This window comes from Pantherophis guttatus, chromosome 1 (genome assembly GCF_059756535.1).
Source record: "Pantherophis guttatus breed Tessera chromosome 1, ASM5975653v1, whole genome shotgun sequence".
Lineage (NCBI taxonomy): Eukaryota > Metazoa > Chordata > Lepidosauria > Squamata > Colubridae > Pantherophis > Pantherophis guttatus.
In genome coordinates, this window is record NC_142063.1 from 105,037,033 (window position 1) to 105,061,682 (window position 24,650).

Here is a 24,650-nt window from a genome sequence, read left to right on the forward strand (position 1 = left end):
ATTATTTTGGTTGAGAAATCATGCTGGGGAGAAAAGACATCAGGAAAACTAGGATCATTTGATAAATATTAGAACTGTAAGGATGCCCTTTCCTTTTATCCTCCAGCGATATTATGGTTAACTAAAAATGCAGTAGATGTACCCTAGATAGAAACACTTCTTTAGAAGATTAGTTTCCTTCTTATATAATTGCAAAGACTTCAGCTGAGTTCTAGCATTGAACCCAGGTTCCAGGTCATGTCTATGCTCTTTGTTGAAATATAGCAACTTTATTTATCAACTGAGATTACGTAAATCCTGAACCTTTGTGAATTATTTTTTTAAATGTCCTAAACCAGTCTGTGCTCCGTGTGTGTGTGTGTGTGTGTGTGTGTGTGTGTCTGTGTGTCTGTGTGTCTGTGTATCTATCTAGCTATCATCTCTCTCTCTCTCTCTCTCTCTCTCCCTCCCTCTCCTATCTATCATCTATCTATCTATGTATCTATCTATGTATGTATGTATGTATGTATCTATCTATCTATCTATCTATCTATCTATCTATCTATCTATCTATCTATCTATCTATCTATCTATCTATCTATCTATCTATCTTATCTATCTATAAAAATAGGGATTTGATTTTTTCCTTGTTTGCATCATGGTAGTTTTCTTACGGTGTTTAACATTCTTTTAGCTTGATTTAAAAAAAAACAAGTTTTTAAATATTGTTTTTGTGAAAGGTTCAGATCCCCCTCAAATATCCTCATGTCAAGGCCGAGCCAAGGAACAAGGAACTCAAACAATGTAGAGGTACCAATGAAATAGATAAATCCAAATCTCTTTCCCAGTGCTATCCCCAAATAGTTTTCAGATCCAGGATGATCATATATTGTAACTATCTGCAAATGGTTCTTATGGTATTTTTTGGGTCATCGCCAGCCCCATCATCAGAACTTTTTGAGGGAATCAGTTTCAGTGATTGAAATTTAAGCCTAGGGAAGCCTTTATTAAAATATAAACAATTTCTATTTAATCTAAAATTACATATTTGGCACTGAATATCCAAAATACATCCAATGATAAGTATGGTGGAAATCTGCTGCCCATGATAAATCAATACAATATGGAGACCATGACTGGTGACATGTGGCTAAACACTGGCATTGGTCCTTTGCTTAAGGGCCAATCCTTAAAGCAGCTGATTTTAAAACTTCAAAATCATCTCTTTTATTTTATTTGATTTTCTCAATCCATTTTCCAATGTTTTGTGGGCTTTCAAAATTCTTTCTAACTACCTACCATCCACCTGCCACCACTACAAGCAAATATAGAGGGGGAGGGAAGGATCATTATTACAGATGTACATCTGTATTATGTACAGATTCCCCCCCCCCAGCTAAACTACGATAAAAGTTTTTTTTTAAAGCAATCCTTTTTCTTTCAGCTCTGCTATCATCAAATCAGTTCACAGTAACCTAACCCTCAACCCCTGAGACATGAACTCCTGACACATTTATAAATCAGTTCTAAAAAATATATCATTGACTCAATTGCATATCATATGTGTTTACACTAGCAAACCAATTCACTTTTTTTTAAGGACAAATTCAACTCAGATAAATCAGACAGACTCTGACCAAAGTGCAAATGTTATAAATAAATGCGTGATGCTGAGCCAATCTGCAGCAGGGAAAGTGGATCATAATTCTGTCACATAAATCCCCGACCAATTTCTCCTTCCCGCTCTGAACTATATGTGCCTTTTGGCTGAAATCTCTTCCAATTCTTGGCTGAAAACATCCAGACCCCATCTCTTGAGGAGCTCCTTAACAGCTGAGAATGTACCCATCTTCCCCTTGATAGATTGAATTCACTCCCTCTCATCTTGGAGACCATTGATGAAAATAGCTGTCCTCCTATCAATCATTCTCTCTCTCCTTGGCCATACAAGGTGAAGCAGGAAGATTATAGGAAGAAGAATGAAAAGGAAAGCTGCTGGTGCTAAACAACGGACTTGATAGGCATAGCTGGATATCAGAAGGGAAAAGCAAATTGGTTCATAGACCCATTTGGCAGATGAAACCATTCTCCTGGGAGAATATTTAATCAATTTGATTAAATCTCCAGCGTATTGTTTGCTGTGTGCTCTCCATTTTTTTTTTCACTGCCTCAAAAATTCTTCTTGGCACTTTAGCTGGGCCGCAATGCCATTCTATATGTGATTCAAGAAACCAGCAGCTGGGGCTTTTAAAAGAAATAAGGGGAGCTTAAGAGATTCATTTTTAACCCCACCCATTTGTCCAGATCTTATACTCAATCTTTAGGCCCAATCTGTCTCCAAAGAACCGAGTTCACTAAGAAGAGACTCTCTAAAAGAAAACAAACTTTCTCTGATCCTTTTTCACATAGTTGTGTAGGCTTATGACATTTCTATTCAGGTTCTAGAAGGTTCTTCAAGGGACTGGATGCGGCATTAAAGGCATGCTCTCTAAACAAAAATATGCCTTGGTAAAGCCAGTTATAAATGCTTTTTTATGCCAAATGTCGATGTGGTTATTTTATTACAAATCCTAATGGATGGATAGGTAATTGCAAAGAATTTTGAGAGCAGGCAAAACTTTATAGCCAACAATGTTGCATTAAAACAGCTGGAAATATGGATACCAATATAAACCCAGGTAAACCTTTCTCTTCTTAGAAGCAAAGCCTTGCCTGCAAAACAATCCAAACACAGGCAAACTCATGGTAACATTACGTTATTAGAAAAGTACCAGAATATATCATAAGAATAAAAAGAATACCTTCTATTATTTATCTATTTTTATCTATTTATTTATCTATTATCGATTAACTAATTCTATTATTAAATTGGATTTCCTGTACATTGCAGGGAGTTGAGTTAGATAATTCTTCTGGTCCCTTCTAACTCTACCACTCTATGAGTCTAAGAAAAAAAAAAGTATGCTTATCCTTAGGTTCAAATTGAAACATGGTGGCCATACTCAGTTGGAATTCTGGCATTTCAGAATGAGGAAAATTTTAAGGATGAGGCATTTTAAGGATGCTGTCCTATTTTATTAGAGAGAAAACAAGGGAAATGCTCTACGTGGCAAGGTGAAGCACAATTACCCAGAAAGTATTTGTATTATTATTCTTAATGGGATTTATTTATATATATTTTTAAAAAAACCAAACAAATACCATAAGAAAATGGGGGTGGGAGTGGGATGCAAGTAGAATGCTACAAAATCTGAGCCAGTACACCTCCATGAATCTAAACTTGGGTAAAGTAATTGACCAATAAAAGGTTACCTAGAAATCCAGCAAATCAGATTAAGAACTGGTGCATATGTTGGAAGCTAACACATGGTGGCAATCTTTGTGTGGTGATTGCCTCCATAGTTCCCCAACCAAAAAAGATCTGCCATGATGTGCAGAAAGGGATCCAATCTGCCCTACCATACACAAATGGTTTCCAATATGGGACAGCTGCCATACAAGACATAGAAGGTACATTAGTTATATAGTCCTAGGTCATCTCTCAGCCATATCCAATCAGGAGCAGAATTCAGTAATAGATAGTCAGCTTTTTATCTTCCCTTTTTTAGAAGCATCGAAGTACTTTCATGTATGGAGACATAACAGAACATGCCGTTATATAATAAGAGGTACATTACTCGGATGCAATAGTTGTGATGATTCACAGAATTTTACCTGAGTGATTCACTCATTGTCAGAAAATATCATCTGGCAATAAATAAATACATAATGATTGAAAATTAATTAAAAAGAAAACAAAAACAAACAAACAAAAAAATCAAAAGGCAGACTTGATGGACTACTACGGTAGGTCTTTTTCTGCCATCCGTTTTCTATGTTTCTATACACTATTGAGAAGATTTACCACTGATTCCTGACTATTTCCAAGTCTGTCATTTACCATGGACCACTTCATCTCTGCCACCAGTTTCCAAGAAGACAACTATATTTCAGCCAATTACACAGTTAAAAGTTAATCCTTTGGCAGATTTTATTGGTCCAGCCTGTTTAAAGAACTAAGATAGATATATGTTTTTGATACCTGCATCTTACAACAATTTAAAGGCCTAACTCACTTGTGCTGCTTTCAGTTCAGAATCAAACAATGCCATACCCTTGTCTTTCCCTTTCATATAGTCCAACACAAAATGTATAATTTGCAAGAAAATCAGCAATTTTCAACATTGCTCATAAGATCTGAGAACAATCCTTAGAACTGAATGTCCAACTAAAATATACAGTATTTAACTGGGGTTAAATCATCCCCATGGGGCAATATTTTTAGTGCAAGTCAAACAAAGTTCAATTGCTACAATGCATGATAACTTCTAATTTTTTTCCTTGCCCGAACTCAGTGACGACTCAACAAGCTGATTTTCGAGTTCACAACTGAAATAACCTCAACTGAAAAATAGTCACTGCAGTCCTTTTTTTTTCCCAATGGTGCTGAAATAATCTAACACATTACCGAAATATATTTTAGCTTTTTAAAATGTACACATTACCCATCGTATTCAAGTGATTTATTTCTGCAATAATCTGAGAGATGCCTTTATTCAATGGGCTTCCCACTGGCATTTAAGCAATCCTCACGGTCTCTCCACTCAATTCCTTTTCTGTGGGAATTCAAGCAGGGAGGAAACCCCCATTTAGGTTGCATTTCAGTTGACAACTTTGGAAAATTTTGAGTGTTTTGTGTATGCAATACATATCACTTTTGACCACAGGTCGCACAGCCATATACTTCTCACATATAGATAGATTCCTATTTGATGGATCGCCTTCCTTTTTTTTTTTTTTTAATGGACAGCTGCTACCGCTTATTGTTACTAGCTTGAAGCAAACCCTCTCAAAGGAGGAGGAGAAGTCCTGTGGTTCTAGGATCTGGAAACCTACTTTTATTGTAGGCCCAAGACCCTCTGCCTTCCAGTTTTGCATTCCACCCTAGTCTGAGTAAGACAACTTTGGACATGCTTTTTCCTTCTCTTCTCTCTATACTTTACCTATATATATGTCTCACTTGAATCTCTTTCTTACCTGAGAGGGGGAGCTGAGAGAAGCAAGGAGCTTTCTGCCGAATGGATCAGGCTGCAGGCTCTGCCAACTCCAGCAGGCAATTAAGTCCTCCTGTTATAGTGACATCTGATCTTCTAGAGAAGCTCATTGGCCACCAGGCTCACAACGGTAAGGAGGGAAAGAGCAAGGAAAGAAAGAAAGAGGGGTGGGAAAAGGTCAGCCCAAGTATAGGAGCAGCTGAAGGAGCTGCCCTAGATCAAGATGGGAGGGACATGTTTGGCGAGAGTGAAAAATAAAACACCATATAGCTTAGGTTTCTATATTTAAAATCCCATCAGGGCAGCGAAATTTAAAGGACAATCAGTTCAAAGGAACCAGAGGTTCTCGCATATATACTGTGAAGAGCATGGTGATCATTTGCCTATGTTATTTTAAAGCCTGCCTGGTCCCAGAATTGTTCTAACTCCAACAGCATAGATATTGGTGCAGTTGTAATGCTGGCAGAGAAGGCAATGGGGCAGTAAGCAGAGAAAAACTAAGGGGAGGCCCAGTCCAAACTCAGTTGGCTTCATCAGAGCAGCCAAGAGGGGATTTAGCTCTGCCACTTACTTAGTGCCAACAGTGAGAATCGGTTTGGCCAAAAAGTTAAAAAAGAGAAATTAAAAGATTACCCTGAGAGAAGCTTGGTATCTGATATAAAGCATCCTCCAACAACGTAATATGTGTAATTGATACATAACAACACATTCAGTCAGTGCAATGCGGTGTTTTGTGACAGATTATACACCTGGCATTGGACGGATCTAAAAAACACCCGGGCACGCGCGGTTAAATGTTTGCAAGTTGCAAGTTGAGAGATCTATTACGGAACCGCCGCCCTTTTGAAGAACATTTCAAAGATCCTCGCTTGGAAAGAGCCGCTTTGCATTGAGGGATGGAAATGGCTTAAGGACGGATTTCATCATACCCATCTGAAAGGCTGGGCCGGCAGGCTGCTTTCGCGTTGAACCAATCGCCCAAAAGTCACGAAGCGGAGCGGGAAGCTGAACATTCAAAGCCCCCGAAGTCGATTCAACCCCGCAAGGAAAGAGTCAGCACGTGGACGTTTTACCACTTTCAGCCTGTAGGGGGCCTACGGCTCTCAGCTATAAGCGCCCCTCCGTTGCTTCTGCGTTTCCAAAATTCTGCGCCTGTCTTCCTTGGTGCCTTGCTCGTCCACCCCTTTCCCTCCCCTTCCCTCCCCCTCCCCCCCCCACAACACACACCCGATTTGGCAACTTGCCCTTGCTGGGAAGCCTTCCGCTGCCTCAGAGGGGTCGATCCCTCCGCCAGCCTCTTTCTTCCAGCCTGTGAGAAGGGAGAAAGTTCCTTGGATAAAGAGCTTGCGGGGGCAGGTTTTATTTTGGGCATCAAGTCTGCCTCTCTCTCTCTCTCTCTCTCCCCCCCCCCCGCTCTCCCTCCCTGGCTTGGAAAGGAAGAGCCCAAGCAAGGATGCGCCGACAGGGTTTGAAACCCGCGGAGCGGAGCGCGGCAAGCTGCAGCCTTTAAACCTCCGGCGCTGTTTCACCAGGTACAGTAAACGCAGAGCAAAGCCAATTCGGGCGTCTCTCTGGCGGTTGTAGAAAGCAATCCTTTCCCCTCTCGAGTTGGAGGGGCAGCCCGGAGCCAGGTTCTGCCGGCGAGGCAAAGGTTTCAAGTGTATCGAAATCTCATTCTGTAAAAAGGGAGCAAAAAAAAAAAGAGGGGGGGAGGAGGGAAGACACATTAAGAGAGAGGGAGGGGTGGGGAGTTAGATTTGAAACTTCGGGATCTTGGGTGGTAAGCGTGCAGGTAGCCTGCTCATTCTTGCGCGATGCTCGGGTTCGCCTTTAAAAAAAAAAAAAAAAAACTCTGCCTTAAGCGGATGCTTTCCTATGCAAAACTTGCGGAGTTTTAAGAAGGCAGACTTTTTTAAAAAAATTGATTTATATGCCGCCCTTCTCCGGAGACTCAGGGCAGCTTACAATGTGTTAAGCAATAGCCTTCATACTTTTGTATATTTATACAAAGTCAGCTTATTGCCCCCACAATCCGGGTCCTCATTTTACCTACCTTAGAAAGGATGGAAGGCTTGAGTCAACCTTGAACCTGGTGAGATTTGAACTTGCAGTAATTGCAGGCAGCTGATGTTTATAACAGTGCTTTGGTCTGCTGCGCCACCAGGGCTCTAAATGATTGTTACTCAGTTTGGTCAGGTATTGCCCAATGTTAGGCAATTCTCGGAGCTTTGGCTGCTTGCTTGCCCTGATGATGTTACCTAGTCAGGTAATGAAAGGTCTGCAAGCAAACAGCCAAGCTCAGAGAGCACCAAAGACTCCCTGATTCCCAAGTACAACCCCGAATTACCGATATTCTCTTTTATTGGAACCATGTAACTTGCTCTGTCCCAGAGACAGGATTTGTACTTTGGGCAGTTCAGGGACAGACTTGGCTTCTTATCACGATGCTGGACTTTTAAAAAAAAGTTAGAAAATGTATAAGGAAACTTTTTGAAGCTTGCAGCGGAGATAACATATTAACTCCCTGACTGTACATATGAAGGTAGACAGCATCTTACTTACAAAATGCTTGAACATCTGACTACTTTTAGATACAATTCTTTCTAAAGGTACCCTATTTTTTAAATATATATATATATAACAATCTAGTACTGTAAGCTTATTTTAAGGGTTGGAAGAGAATCTGTTTGAGATAGTATGGGATGAATATCCATATTAGTCTGCACTTTGTACTTTTTTATAGGCCTTTGGGCTGAAAAGGGGATATCTGCAGGATTGTATCATTTGTTGCCTCAAAGAAACAAAAACAATCTCTTCTAGCCCCTGCTTAAAAGATTAATCCCTATGAGCCTGTCTCAGTTAAAATGATTAGCTTACTGCTCACTTTTGATTTAGGGGAAATCCTACCACTTGTTGCAAGAACAGTTTCAAGTGGCAGGTGCTCGAGGTTGGGGTACAGTGGCAAGATCTTGGGGGACATGCTGTGCCATTTATTCTGCACCTTCTCTATTAATCAGCTGCCTTCAGATGCAGCGGATAAGGCTTTCCTGTTTCCAGTATTCAACAGAAATTCATTCACCTGTACAGTCCATGTCTATACACTGAAAGGAGAAATGCACTCTTCATTCCAATAGGAATGGACTAGTTTTGTTCTTGCACAATGCTTCAGTTTTGTGCTTCTCATTCCTTATGCATGGATTGCCTGCTTCCCATGTGTATTAATGATTCAAATTTCAGTTGGCAGCAAAATTTACCGTTGGCAGCCAAGGATAAAATTGAGGTGTCTTGCTATGTGGTGATAGTGAGACCCTTACTATTCTTATCTTCCGATTGATAGTTCTGCTACGTGCTTGACTCTTTGGGGTATCTTATAGACCTGTATGTTATGTCGAGGATTATCCTTGTGAGAACATGCATGACATAAAATGAAACGGAGTGTCACAGTAATGTACCCAGTCATGTGGATAAGTAATTTTATTCCTGGATTTAAAGAGGCGAGAACAATTGAAATGATAAAATAGACACTTTGAAATTTGGTATACTGGTATTGTCCCTCCATTTTACCTTTTGACATTTAGACCCTCAGGCTGATAACATCTCTGCATTATCTGATTTTCTGATACTTTTCAGCTGCAGCTATTGTAGTTTGGAGCATCTTTATTTGGACTGCTCATCTCATAAATTTTAGATTTCCAAAGACTTTAGCAGACTTTATATGTAGAATGCCCCTGATTTAATCCCTGCCATCTCAACTTCATACACTTCAGGCAGTTGGGTCAGGGTTGATTTCTGCCTGAAAAAGTCCTGTCAAGTTAAAGGAAATGCACTGAGCTTGAGAGTTCATTCATTTTCACCGATATAAAGAGTCATGTACATTCTGGGCATCTCATGAAACCAACTAAACAACTATATCGCTTCTATGGTAGACATGCTTTTATATCACCAACCATTTAGGTTCATTTAGAATATTATTCATGATTCATTTACTAGGCCAATATTTATTCATGAGTCTATTAGTCTACCCAAAACTAATGTCTTTGGGATGCATTAAATGATAGCTTACATTATTCTCAATCAATGGGAAAGCTAGCGGAGGTGATGGGTTTTAAAGGGCATGTATCTGATGCAGTGTTTCTCAACCTTGGCAGCTTTAAGATGGGTGGACATAAACTCCCAGAATTCCCAAGCTAGCTTGCTGACTGGAGAATTCTCAGAGTTGAAATCCACTCATTTTAAAGCTGCCAAGGTTAAGAAACATCGATCTGGTTGATTCCAGATCTCTTGGACAGATGAGCTGTCTGCTTTCTAGGCACGTTCTATGCATATTTGTCTTGTTTCACAAAATTTCCCAAGGCAAAATCTTAGGTAAGTTATACAACATGCACAGTGCTGTCTCTTTGTTTCAGCCTTTCAAGGCTTTCAAGCAAATAAATATGTTTTACTTCTTTGTTCAGCATCATAGGCCTTATATTCATTGTTTTCATAGAATGAATTTCCTCATATTATTACCTGGGATATAAGCATCGATTCTAGTAATCATAAACATTTCTTAATCAATTTCTCAACTAATTCTTACCAGGGTGGATTTGATTTAAATTGAGTTGATTTAAATCACAATTTAAATCATGATTTAAATCACAATTTAAATCATGATTTAAATCACAATTTAAATCATGATTTAAATCACTAGTAAAAAGGCTTGATTTAAATCAACTCGATTTAAATCATAATTTTTAAAGAGCAACTGTCATCTCTGCTACTCCTTTGACCCACTGTTGACTCACCGATAGTCCCAGTGTTGCAGAATATACAGCCTCATGCTACATAACTAAGCTCCATTTCATGCTGAATAAACTAAATTATTTATGTATCTTAAATAGAAAACTATCTTACGATAGATTTTTACCCCAAAAGCTTTTTATTAAAATAAATTCGATAAAAATCAAAAAAATCCGATTTAAATCAAAAAAATCCGATTTAAATCAAAAAAAATCTGATTTTTTTGATTTTTTAAAAAAAATCATTGATTTTTATCAACCTTATTCTTACGGATATGTAATAATTTTCCATTGATTATTATGATTATCTATTAGATTTAACATAGCCATTCAGTCCAGTGAACTCTGGGCCGCTTATCAAATATAGCATTAAATTAAAACAAAGAAAAATAAACAAAACCAGACAGCCTGGATTAAAAACAACCATTAAAAAACTAGGCCTAAACCATTTCTACCCCTACCTTATCCCCCCAATACATTAACCCAGGCCTGGGACCAAAGCCAGGTTTCATATGTGTTATGTATATGCTTTTCTATTATCATTTTTCTCCATCCTAACAGTTTCATGTGCTCTGTCTAGCAGAATGGCATTTATTATAGCAAATAAGATGTCATATAGCAATTAATTTTAGGGGACTTCCAAATAGAATTTTTTGAGCTACTAATCTCACAATATTCACTGTTTCTGGGAACTGAGTTGGTTTCTTCTCTGTTTTATTATTTATTTTAAATTGCCACAAAACTGGCACTCCAGCTCTGCAGAGCTTTTGGAGGCAAACTCTCGTTTCATTTTATCTTCCAGCAACTTTATCTTTCCCTCCTCTAAAAGTCCAGGCACTATAGAATTTCCAGAATCTCAAGGTTAACAAACTAAAGATGATTTTGGCCTGGCTTCAAACCACTGTTTAGAGATTACATTAGACTGAGATTAGCAAACACAGCACTGGCATGCTAAATGTCCTGGTCAGCTTAATCCAATGAAGCTAGAGGACACAAGGTTAAACTGAGGTATTTTCTTCCCAGAGAGTCCCCTTTTCTTTCATTCCTTTCCATTGTTTTTAACATTATTGATGTATTTCTTCAGTTTCCATAGTCTTTTATTACCCAAGCCATCGTATTCTGTAGTTCTTGGGTGTTCTTGAAGGGCAGTTCTACTCAGAGCACATTACAATAACCCAACTGGAAGAAGATTATGCATGAATTACTGTGAAGACACAGAGACTGGCAAAACTCTGCCCCCCTTAACGTTTTTTAGAATGCATTTTTGGCATTAGCCTGTTATGTTCCCCACTACCTCATTCCAAAAAAAGATAAGAGTTATCAAATGAGGGAGACACAGAATTGCTTCCAAGGCCCCACCCCTTCGTTGCATTTGAAAGTTCCCACCTATATGAAAAGAAGGAACGGTCACTTGAAAGTTGAAGAAACTTGAAGATGGGTTGAAACAAGTTCCCACCAATGGGAAAACAGACTCTTACAAGTTCTCTAGAACTTCAACATTCCAGATGGAAATATTGCCCTTTTTATGTATTAGGATGCATGGAATCTGAGCCAGAAGTTAATTGAACCCTGCCCACAGCTGCTGAGCTGCTTTTAGATCAGTGCTAAATGTGAAAGTGTCTCAGTCTGAGTGATACTGTGTCTTCCATGAAGGTCATTTTCAAGGAGGTCCGGGTAGCCATTGTAAGTAGCTGCTTAATAAAGATCTTGTATTGAGGGTCCTGCAACATTTGAGCAGAAGACAAATCCAAAACTTCAAAGATACCCAATGTACACCTGAATGAGCCCAAATGATCATAGGCTATTGACTAACTCCCAATAAAGGAGAATATTTGTAGCTCAGGGTTAAAATGAGGGGTCCTTGGTGCTCTTTGAGCTTGGTTTTTTTTCTTGCAGATGTTTCATTATCCAAACTAGGTAACATCATTGGTGCTAATCAGATTGACTAATCTAATCTAATGTTGAGTAACTGTTCAAAATGAAAGGTGGAGCTGATGCTGCTAATGTTTTCATATCAAATGACTCCCTGGAATCTCTGGTTAAAACACTCAGGTAGTAGACATGGAGAAGGATTTGGAGAGCCACCAATAGCTCAAACACACAATACGAAGTTGATGGGCCAATATTCAGACAATTCTAGATATTTTGTTTTACAGTCACTTCCGTAGTAAAGAAGCTCCATTAAGTTAATTGAGGTGTAAAATCTGACTCATAATGCCTGATATTCCTCGATTTTCTTTCTGGTTTTTTATTTCACACTTCCTAGGATAACTAATTAGGGAGAACTCTTAATGGAAATAATGCATGCATTTATTTTTTTTTATTTATTTATTTTATTTATTCAATTTATATGCCGCCCCTCTCTGAAGATCCAGGGCGGCTCACAATACATTCAAAAAATCACTATAAAAACACTTAAAAATTAAAAACATTAAAGACATTAAAACCCATTCACACCATTCATGGCCAGATCTTGTCAGATCGCAAAGCGAGATCAACGGCCCCAAGCCTGCCGGAAAAGCCAGGTCTTCACCGCTTTTCGGAAGGCCAATAGGGTGGGGATGGTCCGGACCTTAGGAGGTAACTGGTTCCAGAGAACTGGGCAGCCACAGAGAAGGCCCTCCCCCACGGGCCCGCCAGCTGGCATTGTTTAGCTGACGGAACCCGGAGAAGACCAACTCTGGGATCTTACCGGTTGCTGGGAGCTTTGCGGTAGAAGGCGGTCTCGAAGATACCGTTTATGGACTCACATTATTTTTAAAAAAGGATAAAACCTCTTACCTATTTGAATTCCTTGTATATTCCAGATTTCTGAGTTCTGTTTCAAGCTAATGAAAAGATTTTGCCAAAAGCATTTGGGAGTTTTTTTCCCCTAACAATGCAAAAGTAAAAAGTTCAGGCATATAGAAAATTAAGATTCCCTTCACAAATACCCCACAAGAGAAACAGAATTTGGAACAGAATTATGCTGTACTTTGGTTAAATATACAGGAAAAGAGTAGGCCAATTCACACATCTGATTTCATGTGTTCCATTGTTGGTGCATCTTATTAGTGTTTAAGAAAAAAGGAAGTGATTTTATGAAACTTTATAGAAACAAGAATTGAATTCCAGTTTATTGGTGGTGCAGTGGTTAAGTGCAGTATTGTCTACAACCTGGAGTTTGATCCTGGCCAGATTAAGGATAACTCAGCCTTCCATCCTTCTGAGGTCAGTAAAATGAGGACCAAATTGTTGTGGCAAAAAATGCAGACATTGTAAACCACTCAGAGATTGCTATAAAGCACTATGGGGCAGTATATACTGTAAGTCTAAGCGCTATTGGTATTTGCCTTGCTTAAAACAACCAAACTTGGAAGAGGCCTATCATGTCATCCAGTCGAAAAGATTAATCCAACTACACCACTTTCAGATTGTCACAGAGGTGCTAGTTTGATTCTTTCTTTGTGCTGTGGTTCATATGAGTCTATCAGCTCAATTATATTTCTGAGGAAGCATGTCTTTCAGGGTGTGCAATGAAATAGAATTTCTGCTCCACCAAATTCCTTTTTCAAAAGACTGTCATTGAGTCTTTTCTTGTAACTTGTCAAGGAAGACTCAAATCAGCAAAATTTGAATATCTGGAGACGCTCCAAGAGCAGAATGTGGAACAAATAGACAAGAGTATCTGAATAAACAGAGCAAATATAATTTTTCATTTCTATGACAAGACTGTTACATAACATTTTTTTATTCAAATACAGGTAATCCTCAATTTATAACAGTTCATTCAGTGACCACAACACTAAAAAAGTGACTTATGGCCGTTTTTCACAATTATTACTGTGTTTCCCCAAAAATAAGACCCTGTCTTACATTTTTTTGAACCCTGAAATAAGTGCTAGGCCTTATTGCCATGCGCTCAAAAGCCCGATTGGGCTTATTATCAGGGGATGTCTTATTTTGGGGGAAACAGGGTACCATTGCAGCATCCCCTTGGTCACATGATAAAATTGGGATACTTGGCAACCAGAGGGGGATTCTACTTACCTTTACTACCGGTTCATATTTATGACTGTTGCAGTGTCCCAGGGTCATGTCATCAGCTTTTGACAAGCAAACTCAATGGAGGAGCCAGATTCACTTAGCAACGTGTTACTAACTTAACAGCTGCAGTGATTCACTGAACAACTGTACCAGGAAAGGTCTACAATGGGGCAAAACTCAGTCAACAAATGTTTCACTCAGCAACAGAAATTTTGAGCTCAATTGTGATTGTAAGTCGAGGACTACCTGTAGATAAAATCAGAGGGAGATTATACGAATGCATCAGTCTTCTCTAGTCCACTCTTCCCAATCTGGGATTGGGAAACAAAGATGCAGATAAGAACAAAACATACTGTACCTGTGGATCTAGGAAATGACAGCAGGAAAGCTCACTGCATTACCTGTAATATTAGCTGAGCATTAGCCAGGGGTTAAAACATTTCTAGGAATCCAACATAAAATGGCTGATGTTTCTAGGAAATCTAATCGAAGCTTGACAAATTACTGCATTTCTTTAATTAACCTTATCCCTTTATGATTGTCCCATTAAATACAAGTATGTTGAAATTGTCAGAAGAGCAGACAGAAATCACTGTAGATCAGCTTGGATCTGCTCCATCTATTCCAGGGATCCCTAAACCCCAGTACATGGACCGGCACCGGGCTGTGTCATGCCAGAAACTGGGCCGCACAAACAAGCGAAGCACCATCCGCAGGATGCAGGCAGAATGCAAAATCATGCTCCCTCTGGTTCAGTGGTGAAATCCAAACTTTTTTTACTACCAGTTCTGTGGGCATGGCTTGGTGGGCGTGGTCGGGCGTGGTGTGGCTTGGTGGCCGTGGCAGGGGAAGCACATTGCAAAATCCCCATTCCCTCCCCATTCCTGGGGGAAGGATATTACAAAATCTCCATTCTCACCCCACTCTGGGGCCAGCCAGAAGTGGTATTTTCTGGTTCTCCAAACTACTCAAAATTTCTGCTACCGGTTCTCAGAACTACTCAAAATTTCCGCTACCGGTTCTCCAGAACCTGTCAGAACCTGCTGGATTTCACCCCTGCTATGGTCTGTGGAAAATTCTCTCTCCACGGATGTCCCAAAGGTGCTTTTTCAAGAGGCAGCTTGACTTTCCAGAAAATCCAGTTGGCTCTTGAAAAAGCACCTTTGGGACAACCATGACTTGGATGGCTGAGAATCTCCATAGACACTCTCTCCACGGAACTGGTCTCTGGTGCCCAAAAGGTTGGGGGTCACTGATCTATTCCATGAAACTTTTAAGCTCCCATTAAGTTTAAAAGTCTCCATTCTGTTCTTTTGTACAGCCAGGTTTTAATAAAGTCATGGTGATACCACATTTGAGCTCCATGCAGTGGTGGGGTTGAAGTAATTTAACAACCGGTTCTCTGCCCTAATGATTTCTTCCAACAACCAGTTTGCCAAACTGCTCAGAAAGTTAACAACCGGTTCTCCCAAAGTGGTGCAAACTGGCTGAATCCCACCACTGGCTCCATGCACTTATATTGAGGAAATCGACCAATTACTTGTTCAGAGACAACTTTCTTCTTCCAATCAACAGAGTATTCTTTTTTAAAAAGGAAAAAAGAGTGTTGTGCTTACAATAACAGGAAACTCAAGTACAGGTAACCCACAATTTACAACAGTTCTTTAGTGACCATTCAAAGTTACAACTGCACTGAAAAAAGTGATTCATGACTGTTTTTTCACACTTATGAGTGTTGCAGCATCCCCATGGTCACATGGTCAGAATTTGGGCACCTAGCAACTGACTCATATTTATGATGGTTGCAGTATCCTAGGATCATGTGATCCCCTTTTGTGACCTTTTGACAAGCAAAATCAATGGGAAAGCCAGATTCACTTAACAACCGTGTTACTAACTTAACAACTGCAGTGATTCACTTACCAACTATGGCAGGAAAGATCAGCAAAATTCACTTAATAGCTGTCTCATTTAGCAACAGAAACTTTGGGCTCAATTGTGGTCAAAGGTTGAGGACTACATGTATGTATGTGGGTGTGCATGCATGCATGCAAGCATGTACCTTTATGGATGGATAGGCAAATTGTAGATAACTCCCAATTCTTGTGGTTCTTCCTCAGGAAAGGATGACAAGTAAAAATTTGGCAATGTTGAAGTCCACAAAATTTATCCTTCACAATTATTCAGTTATTCTATTAGCAGCTTATTTTCTTACAAGACAAGTCAATTAGGAAAGCCAATGAATTCAAATTCTCTGCTTATTGTGATAGTTGCAACAGCATCACACTTGGTTCTCTGAAGTTTTGACCTCAAAAAATGCAGTATCTAGGAGGAGGTCCAACTCCTTCCAATCATTTCACAGTATATTAATAAATTTCAATTAAATTAGTTTCCATCAGGTTTCACTTATTAGCAGTTTTATCTGGAATCTTTGAATAATTCATTTGTTGATGAAAAAAATCTGTTCTCATTTAGTTGCATTCCAATAGTAGCTGTGCTAGCTCAACCTGACTTTTAAGAGTAGCTTCATGCATTTTTTTAAAAAAATGTATTAAGCAACAGCAGTATCAATCTATTTATTATGTCCTTAAAAACTCTACACTGCAGAAACATTTAGCGCTATTGTTCCTTAATTTATAGCTTCTCCTTGAAATGTATGTCTCTGAGGGTTCACCAACACCAGCAACAAAATTGAATTAACTTCTCTCTTACATCTTTCAGTTGCTATTGGCCACAAAAAAAGTGTGCTTTAATTTTTGTCTCATTTTTATTGTAATGAGAAACATTAAAAATGCACTGGCCCCTTGTCCTCTCATATTTCAGAGAAAGGCCATGACTGAGATACAGCACTGAGAGCTCAAATCAAATCTTTATTACAATCAAAACCAGCACAAGGCAGGTGGAGTACACTCAATTAAAAAGCATATTGGAGGCTAAAAAATATACAAAAATGGAAAACCATAAGATAGTAAAACAGAAAGCATATATACAAAAGTCTATAAACATCTGAAAGAAGGGATAAGAGCATTAGAGATTGTAAAAGGTTAGTATATGGAAGACAATCAAATCATAGAGCGCTCTATAATGATGTAGTAGGTTCTCATTAAGTCTAGTTTATGGCATAGGTCGTCTGATGAATTTTAAATGCTGCTGTGCAGATGCTAGCAACCCTGTATGTTGGACCAGGGCTGGTATTTGAAAGCAGCAAGGAGATACAGAATTGTCCTGAGTGCCTTGGGCATTTATGCAGTAATGGGAAGATGAGGTTACTATAAATCTTTCCATAGTGCAGGTACTGAAGAAGCATATGTTCTGCTGTATCTGTGTGCCCAGAGTCACAGGGGCATCGTCTCTCTGGGTAGGGAATCTTCCTGTATCAGCCTTCAAGGACAGATGAGGGGATGGCATGATATCATGACAGAATTGAGGCCCTCTTGTGTTGAGGGAGTTCAAGATTAGTTTGGTATGCTATAGAGGAAGCAGAATACCTGTTACATTCACTGGCAATAAAGGTTAGAGTCCCGGCTTGATACAATTGGCACTCTGTGCTTGCTGCACAGTTTACTTTGGCCTGATCATATACTATGCTGCAAAGAAGTCCAGGGATTGCCTCTTTCCATGTAGATTGAAACTCCCAGCTAGCAAACCAAGACCAGGGGCGGGGCGGGGGGGGGGAATAGTCTGGGCCAATAGGTGACTAGAGATGGTCACCCATACTCTAGTCTCCATTTTCCTGAAGCCTCTCTCTAGTTGCAGGGTATCATTAGAGACAGGCACAATTTGGGACCTGAAATACTGATTTTAGAAATTTGTGTTGTACAAGTTCTAAAGAGGCAAAAAGCTATTGGCTTAGCTTCAAATAACTTGAGTGTGGCAACTTGAGTGGCCACCTCTTGTCTTAAGGATTGCAGATGTGCTCCTCTGTGCATTTTCAGCAGTGTAGTCCTTGTGGGTTTTCCTGCTGCCACCAGAATGAAGGATATTTCAGACAGGAAACCTGTTCAATCTTGTGGCCATCCGTGCTCCTGTAATAGCTCTTGGGCCTTTTGGCAAATGTCATGATTTTTAGTTTTCTGATAATTGAGTTCTAGTATATTCAGATTTGGGGGTGTGATGGTTCAGTGGTTAAAGATGTTGGGTTTGTCAACTGGCAGACTGGGTTCAAGACCCAAAGCCACGCAACAGGGCGAGTTCCCTTTACTTGTTCCAGCTCCTGCTCACCTAGCACCATGCAAATGTGAGTAGATAAAAAGGTACCACTTCAATGGGAAGGTAAGCATTCTGAGCGCCTCGGCGTATAGTCATGCTGGCCACATGACCATGAAAAATGTCTTTGGACAATTTTGGTTCCCTCAGATAAGAAAACAAAGTTGAGCACCGTCTCTTAGAGTCAGACATGACAGGACTCATTTTCAAAGCTACCAGAGTTTTCCAACCTTGTCAGACATTGAATATATTTAACAATGTAAAATAAAACATTTACATTGCTTACGGTCCTCAGAAGTGTATACGTTGTGAACTGGATTAGTTCCCAGGTAATAGATAAAACATCCATATGGAGGGTTCGACTGAAAACTTAACTAGTTTATTTAAAAGTATGATAGTCAATTGAAGTCTGATGATTGTAATTAAATTCTGCTGATAACATACTAAGATTGAGAAGCATTTACTCCAGTGTGTGGGCTGTAATTCTTTCCAATCTTGTTTTTAGACATAGTGTGACATTTCAATCTTTCTAGAAATTTCTGGGGGGAGGGGGGAAATCAAGAAAAATTTTAACCTGATCTGAGTGGTTGAAAAATACTATTTTAAGCCAGGAGAAATTTGAGATAAACTTAGTTTTAAAAAAGAACAACCTAAAACTAAACCACATTTTGTTAATTATGCAATTAGGTTCTTCATAAAATCATTGTGTATACAAGTAGTCCTAGACTTACAACCATTCATTTAGTGACAGATCAAAGTCACAAGAGCACTGAAAAGAAATGACTTATGAGTGGTTTTCACACTATGAGGATTGCAGCATCCCCATGGTCATGTGATCATAATTCAGTCACATGGCAACTGCCATGTTTTTTGTGACGATTGCCCTGTCCCTGGGACACGTGATTGCCATTTGTAACTTTCCCAGCCAGCTTCCGACAAACAAAGTCAATGTGGAACACCAGATTCACTTAATGGCATGATTCACTTAACAACTGCAGTGATTAACTTAACAACTGTGGCAAGAAAGGTCATAAAATGGGGCAAAACTCAACAACTGTCTTGCTTAGCAACAGAAATTATGGACTGAGCTGTGGTCATAAGTCTAGAACTACCTGTATTATATTTAAATGTAGATCAGCACCAAAAAGATCAATAAATTAAGTCACTTGGAAATTAATATTTTTTTAAATGTTTGTAATTCTCAAAAACAGTAGCTGCATAGATCGGGAGAAATCTAAATATATTTAGATTTGTTCTTTCCCCTTAAGTAAGCATGCAGAGTTTCTTGCTTCTAATAAACATCTTTACAGTAATTTGGAATTTACTTCAAATTCACAGTTGAGCAAAATGAGAATTGTCAAAGATTTGAAGATAGTGGCTTAATAAGACATGGTGACCCACCCATACGATTAATTTGATTTCCGAATTAGCATATTGTATGATTATTTATAAACCCAATTATTTGTAAACCATGATTTAGGTGTGGTATGCCAAGCAATTCAACCTCTTGTTTTTTAATTCAATAAACCAATTAAGCCGCAGTCTCTCATGTTTGAACCAGTGGTGAAATCCATTTTTTTTACTATCGGTTCTGTGGGCATGGCTTGGTGGGCATGGTGTGGCTTGGTGGGCATGGCAGAGGAAGGATACTGCAAAATCTCCATTCCCACCCCATTCCAGGGGAAGGATCCTGCAAAATCCTCATTCCCTCCCCACTCCTGGGGGAAGGATATTGCAAAATCTCCATTCCCACCCCACTCTGGGGCCAGCCAGAGGTAGTATTATCCAGTTTTCCAAACTGCTCAAAATTTCTGCTACCGGTTCTCCAGAACCTGTCAGAACCTGCTGGATTTCACCCCTGGTTTGGACTCAGTATAAATGACATTACAGGACTCATTTATGTTTCACAGAATTTTTATTAAATTGTTAGGAAACATACCAGATCACACAAAAAGTTAACAGATGAAAGCAAAAGAAAAAATGAAAGATACAGAAAAGAACTGTTTTCTAAAGGCAAGTCTTAGGAGAGGCAGGATATAATGGACATTTTTTTTTTTACCTACAGGGTGGCAAATGCTATTTGTAATAGAGAAGCAAAGAGATGCATTTATATTTCCAGGAATGGATCTATTCCACTAGGTCAAAAGGTATCAGCAGCCGTTGGTGGGAGCAGGTGAAGGATTGTCCTGTAATTTGAGTGGTTCTCGGGGAGCTACCATTCATCTTGTTAAACGCACCACAATAAGAACTGCACCTCAATTGCCCCATGTCTCCTTCAAGGCAAGAATTATTTAGATAAGGGAGATAAAGGTCAAATGGTACATTGGATCTCAAGATAATGTCCTGCGTTTACTCTTCAGCCCTTTTTTTTTTTTGTCAGAAAATATTTCAAGAAACATTGCAGTGTTCCAGTTTCAATATCTACATCTGAGAGGAGTATAGATCTAAAGGGAATAAAGGCTCCAGTTTGTTCACGTGACTCAGCCATCAGAAGGAAAAAAAATAAGCAAAGCAAGCCAAGATGGCGTTTACTTTGTGGTTAGGATAGGCACTTTGGGAGAAGGTATTTCCTTAAGTGCATTTTAGCCAGATAACCATAACTGAAACAAAGTCTCACCACAAAAGCCATCTTAGAAATCTTCATTCAAAAAGAATACTAAGGGCAGTATTTAAATAGAGTGGCACCAAAACAGTCTTCAGTCTTTAAAATTCTGTGGTATTAAGAATGGTATTAAGAAATTATGTTCCCACCTGCAAAACATCATCTTATGGTCAAGAATAGACATTCTGGTATCTCTTGCCATTTGATAAGCTTGAATAATACAAGAATCCTTAGCATCAGCTATACTGCTTAACCCTCAGTGTTATTTCTATATTTACTTTTGTTTTCATTCTTGGATCTCAGAAATCTATTCTAGCTATCTTGAGGCTGAAGATTCCTCCCTCCTTACCAAGGGTGTAAAGAGAAAGATAAGAAGGAGGAAAAGTTTCACCTTTTTCTCCTAGTCAAAGGCTAGGAATTCAGTTCAAAAAAAAATTATTTTTTTTTTTTAGAAAAGCTCAATACAGCACGCAAGTTAAATTTCTCAGAATAAAAATCTGATCTAGAAAGAGTTTCCAATTCATTATTGCTTCTTGAGTTGATGCCAAGTCCAAGTTCAAATGAAGTCAGCTTGGAGAAATGCTTCCATCTGTGAAGAAATCAATAGCTGGTTTTAAAGCAGATTGCTAGGAGGGAAGAAATCCTTTCACTATAGTTCCCGTATAGCCAGGGAAACATCAGCGTTGCATGAAGTATTGCCTCGGGTTTCCAATCTGGGTTGCAAAGAGGGGGGAGGAAATACATACGTCAAAATGGCAACACATACTTGTAATTAAAATCAATTTCCCAAGGCAATGCCCAGTAGCATGAGAAAAATTTATTAATGCAAATGCTAATTGTGAACTATCCTGTATACTACATACAGACTAGTGGTGAAATCCAATTTTTTTTTACTACTGGTTCTGCGGGCGTGGCTTGGTGGGCATGGCAGGGGAAGGATACTGCAAAATCTCCATTCCCACCCCACTCCAGGGGAAGGATATGCAAAATCCCCATTCCCACCCCACTCTGGGGCCAGGCTGAGATGGTATTTGCCGGTTCTCCGAACTACTCAAAATTTCCACTACCGGTTCTCCAAAACCTGTCAGAACCTGCTGGATTTCACTCCTGGAGCAGACTATCAGATCATAGGATTAGACACTACAATTGTTAGCCTATGAAGCCTTGTAACCAAGCAAACTAAGAACTTCTTTTCTCAGCTAAAAATATAATAGCATGATCAATCATGCTATTATATTTTTAGCATATCATACGTATGATCCCGGACCTCCGGACTTTTCGTCGGGCCCTTAAAACTCACTTATTTCATCTAGCCGGGCTGGCTTGATCCCATCTTTCGGTTTTAATTCGTAATTGATTTTATTGGGGTGTTTTTAAATTGTGGGCCGAAATTATTTAATATCTTTTTAAACTGTTTTAAATTTTGTATGCTATGTTTTACCTTGGCTGTTAACCGCCCTGAGTCCTGCTGGAGAAGGGCGGTATAAAAAATCAAATCAAATCAAAATAAAAATAAATAAATTGGTATGAATGCATTTCCCCAGAGATTGTGCTATCTTTGATGACACTTTTTCTTTATTGTCAGTATTGCATTTAATGATTGACAAATGGGATGGGGACCCTCTACCAGCACAAATAAAATAGTTTTGTTTGGCTATGACTTTTTTTCCTAAATATTCCACAGATGCTTTCCCACATTCGGTGTCAAAGCTACCAATTCATTTCCATCCAAAAGTACTGGGTCATTATCTTGAAGGCCCTCTATAGCAGGGGTCTCCAACCTTGGCAACTTTGCGACTTGCAGTCTTCAACTCCCAGAATTCTTGAAGTCCACAAGTCATAAAGTTGCTAAGGTTGGAGACCCCTGCTCCATAGTTTAGATCCAAACCTCCTTAAGAGTGGACTCCCTCTGACATTGAGCGGGCCTAATCTCATTATCAGCTTTAAAGGTGGCCCTCAAAACACATCTTTTCGTAGAGCCTTTTAACTGCTGATTCTGTCAATTCTCACCATGAATTTTATTCGATCTACCTATTTAATTCCTATGTTAGCAATTGTTCATACTCGCATTTAAATTGCTTTCTGTTGTAAACTGTTAAAAGCCTTTAGTTATAGGCATACCAAGCTGAGTAAATGCATGCATTAATTACTATCTGGGTAGCATTTAGGAGTTGACATGCACTCCTACCAAGTACAAGTGTTAGGGAGAAAATGTTTTGAAAATTGTCATAGATCAAGGTGTATCCATATACTTGACGGCTGTGGCCGGGAGGGCGTTTTATCAGGTTCGCCTGATTCGCCAGTTGCGTCCCTTTCTGGATCAGGACTCATTAAATACGGTCACTCATGCCCTCGTCACTTCCCGCCTGGACTACTGCAATGCTCTCTACATGGGGCTCCCCTTGAGGAGCACCCGGAGGCTCCAGCTGGTCCAGAATGCGGCCACGCGGGTGGTTATGGGAGCGATGGGCTGTTCACCGCCCTGAGTCCTTCGGGAGTAGGGCGGTATACAAATTCAATTATTATTAATAATAACAATAACAATAACAACAACAACAACAACAACAACAACAACAACAACAATAATAATAATAATAATAATAATAATAATAATAATAATAATAATAATAATAATAATATCACTGGCCTATCTAATCCAGTTTTATCTGTACCATTGGCTACTGCCAAGCCCATCAGCCTCAGTACAACCAACATTCATACTGCAGAATAATACAGATTCCTGGTCTGCACTGACAAGTAGCATTTTGCCAGTATCAAATACTGCTTTAGCCGGATGAAAGGATAAGGGTTCAAGCAACCAGAGTTAATATTTTCTAGTAAGGAAAAAAAAAGTTGAGGGAATGGAAGAAGAGAGTAACTACTGAGATTGGTGTTCTAGATGAGGTAATTTCTAGGTAATTTCATGAAAGCTGAGTTTACTAAGTTAAGGAGAAAAGTATATGAAGGATTCCATAGAACGATATCCTGAAGTGAAAATCAATTCACTGTTGGAAGGCTGGAAGGAAAAGATCATTAAGGTCCAAACAGAAAGATGGGAGATGGTTGAAGAGGCCAGTGTGGTTGCAGAGAATGTTCTCATAAACTAAAAAACAAAAAGGACATGTTTAAAAAGTGGTAAGGGATATTTAAGGGAAGCAAAATATCAGCAAATAACCCAAATCTGTAAGCAAATCTAGCATTCGGAATAAACCTAGGCTTGCAATGAAGCCAAAAAAAGCAGAAAGGGATTCTTTGGTATGTGCAGAATAAGAGGAAAGCCAAGGAAAAATTTGATCTGCTACTTGATGACAAGATATTGAAGGACAACAGGGAGAAGGCTGAACTGCTGAATTGCTGAATCTCAAGCAGTAGGCTTACATGCATTTTGAAAGGTAAAAAGTGATTACTAGAAGCCAGCGTGGGTTTCTTAAAATGTGAGAAAAATTGTAATGATGACAGAGTAACTATATTAGTAGACCAAAGGGAAGCTATGAATATAATATACCTCAACTACAGTGAGGCATTTGATAGTTTTTCTTGATAAAGTGGGAAGGATGATCCCACTACAACCCTACTACTTCACCAGATTGCTAATATTTCAGGAAATGGGCTCCAAGTTAAAAAAAATATATATCTTGATAGATTTCAACATTGGACCCTATCCAGAAAAATGTTGTTCACTAGGGAGAAAGGCAAGATTCTGCATTTAAGGGGGAAAAAACAGATTTACCCATTTAGGATAATATGGTAGTACCTAATTTAGCAGTAATTCTTGTGATGAGGATCTGGGCTCCTCCTAGTAGACCACAAATTAAGTGTGAGCCAGTAGTGTGTTGTAGTTTACAAAGAAACCAATGCAGTGTTGGACTGCACCAACATAAACATTATGTTAAGATCATGGGAAGGGATAGCTTAGGCGGTACTGGTCAGAAATCCTGCATCAAATCTTCATTGACAACAAGAAGG

The 24,650-nt window shown here is 39.1% G+C and overlaps 3 protein-coding genes across 12 annotated transcripts in view; 1 reads left to right on the top strand and 2 right to left on the bottom strand.

The window, feature by feature from the left end:
* The window catches only part of TNNT3 (troponin T3, fast skeletal type), a 54,817-nt gene extending 48,589 nt beyond the window's left edge, over positions 1–6,228 (bottom strand). For all 4 annotated transcript variants that reach the window (XM_087880184.1, XM_060687735.2, XM_060687734.2 and 1 more), the window contains exons 1-2: positions 6,002–6,228; positions 5,056–5,193 (exon numbers count right to left, since the gene is read on the bottom strand). The gene's annotated coding sequence lies outside the window, so the exon portion shown is untranslated. The remainder of the gene's footprint in view (positions 1–5,055; positions 5,194–6,001) is intronic.
* Positions 6,158–24,650, top strand: part of PRR33 (proline rich 33) — a 30,743-nt gene continuing 12,250 nt past the window's right edge. Inside the window, exon 1 of the mRNA XM_034416873.3 lies at positions 6,158–6,604. The gene's annotated coding sequence lies outside the window, so the exon portion shown is untranslated. The remainder of the gene's footprint in view (positions 6,605–24,650) is intronic.
* LSP1 (lymphocyte specific protein 1) overlaps positions 19,979–24,650 on the bottom strand; it is a 112,862-nt gene continuing 108,190 nt past the window's right edge. For 5 of the 7 annotated variants that reach the window (XM_034416875.3, XM_034416878.3, XM_034416877.2 and 2 more), the window contains one exon: positions 19,979–21,397. The gene's annotated coding sequence lies outside the window, so the exon portion shown is untranslated. The remainder of the gene's footprint in view (positions 21,398–24,650) is intronic. The other 2 variants (XM_034416876.3, XM_087880158.1) reach the window with 1 other exon arrangement.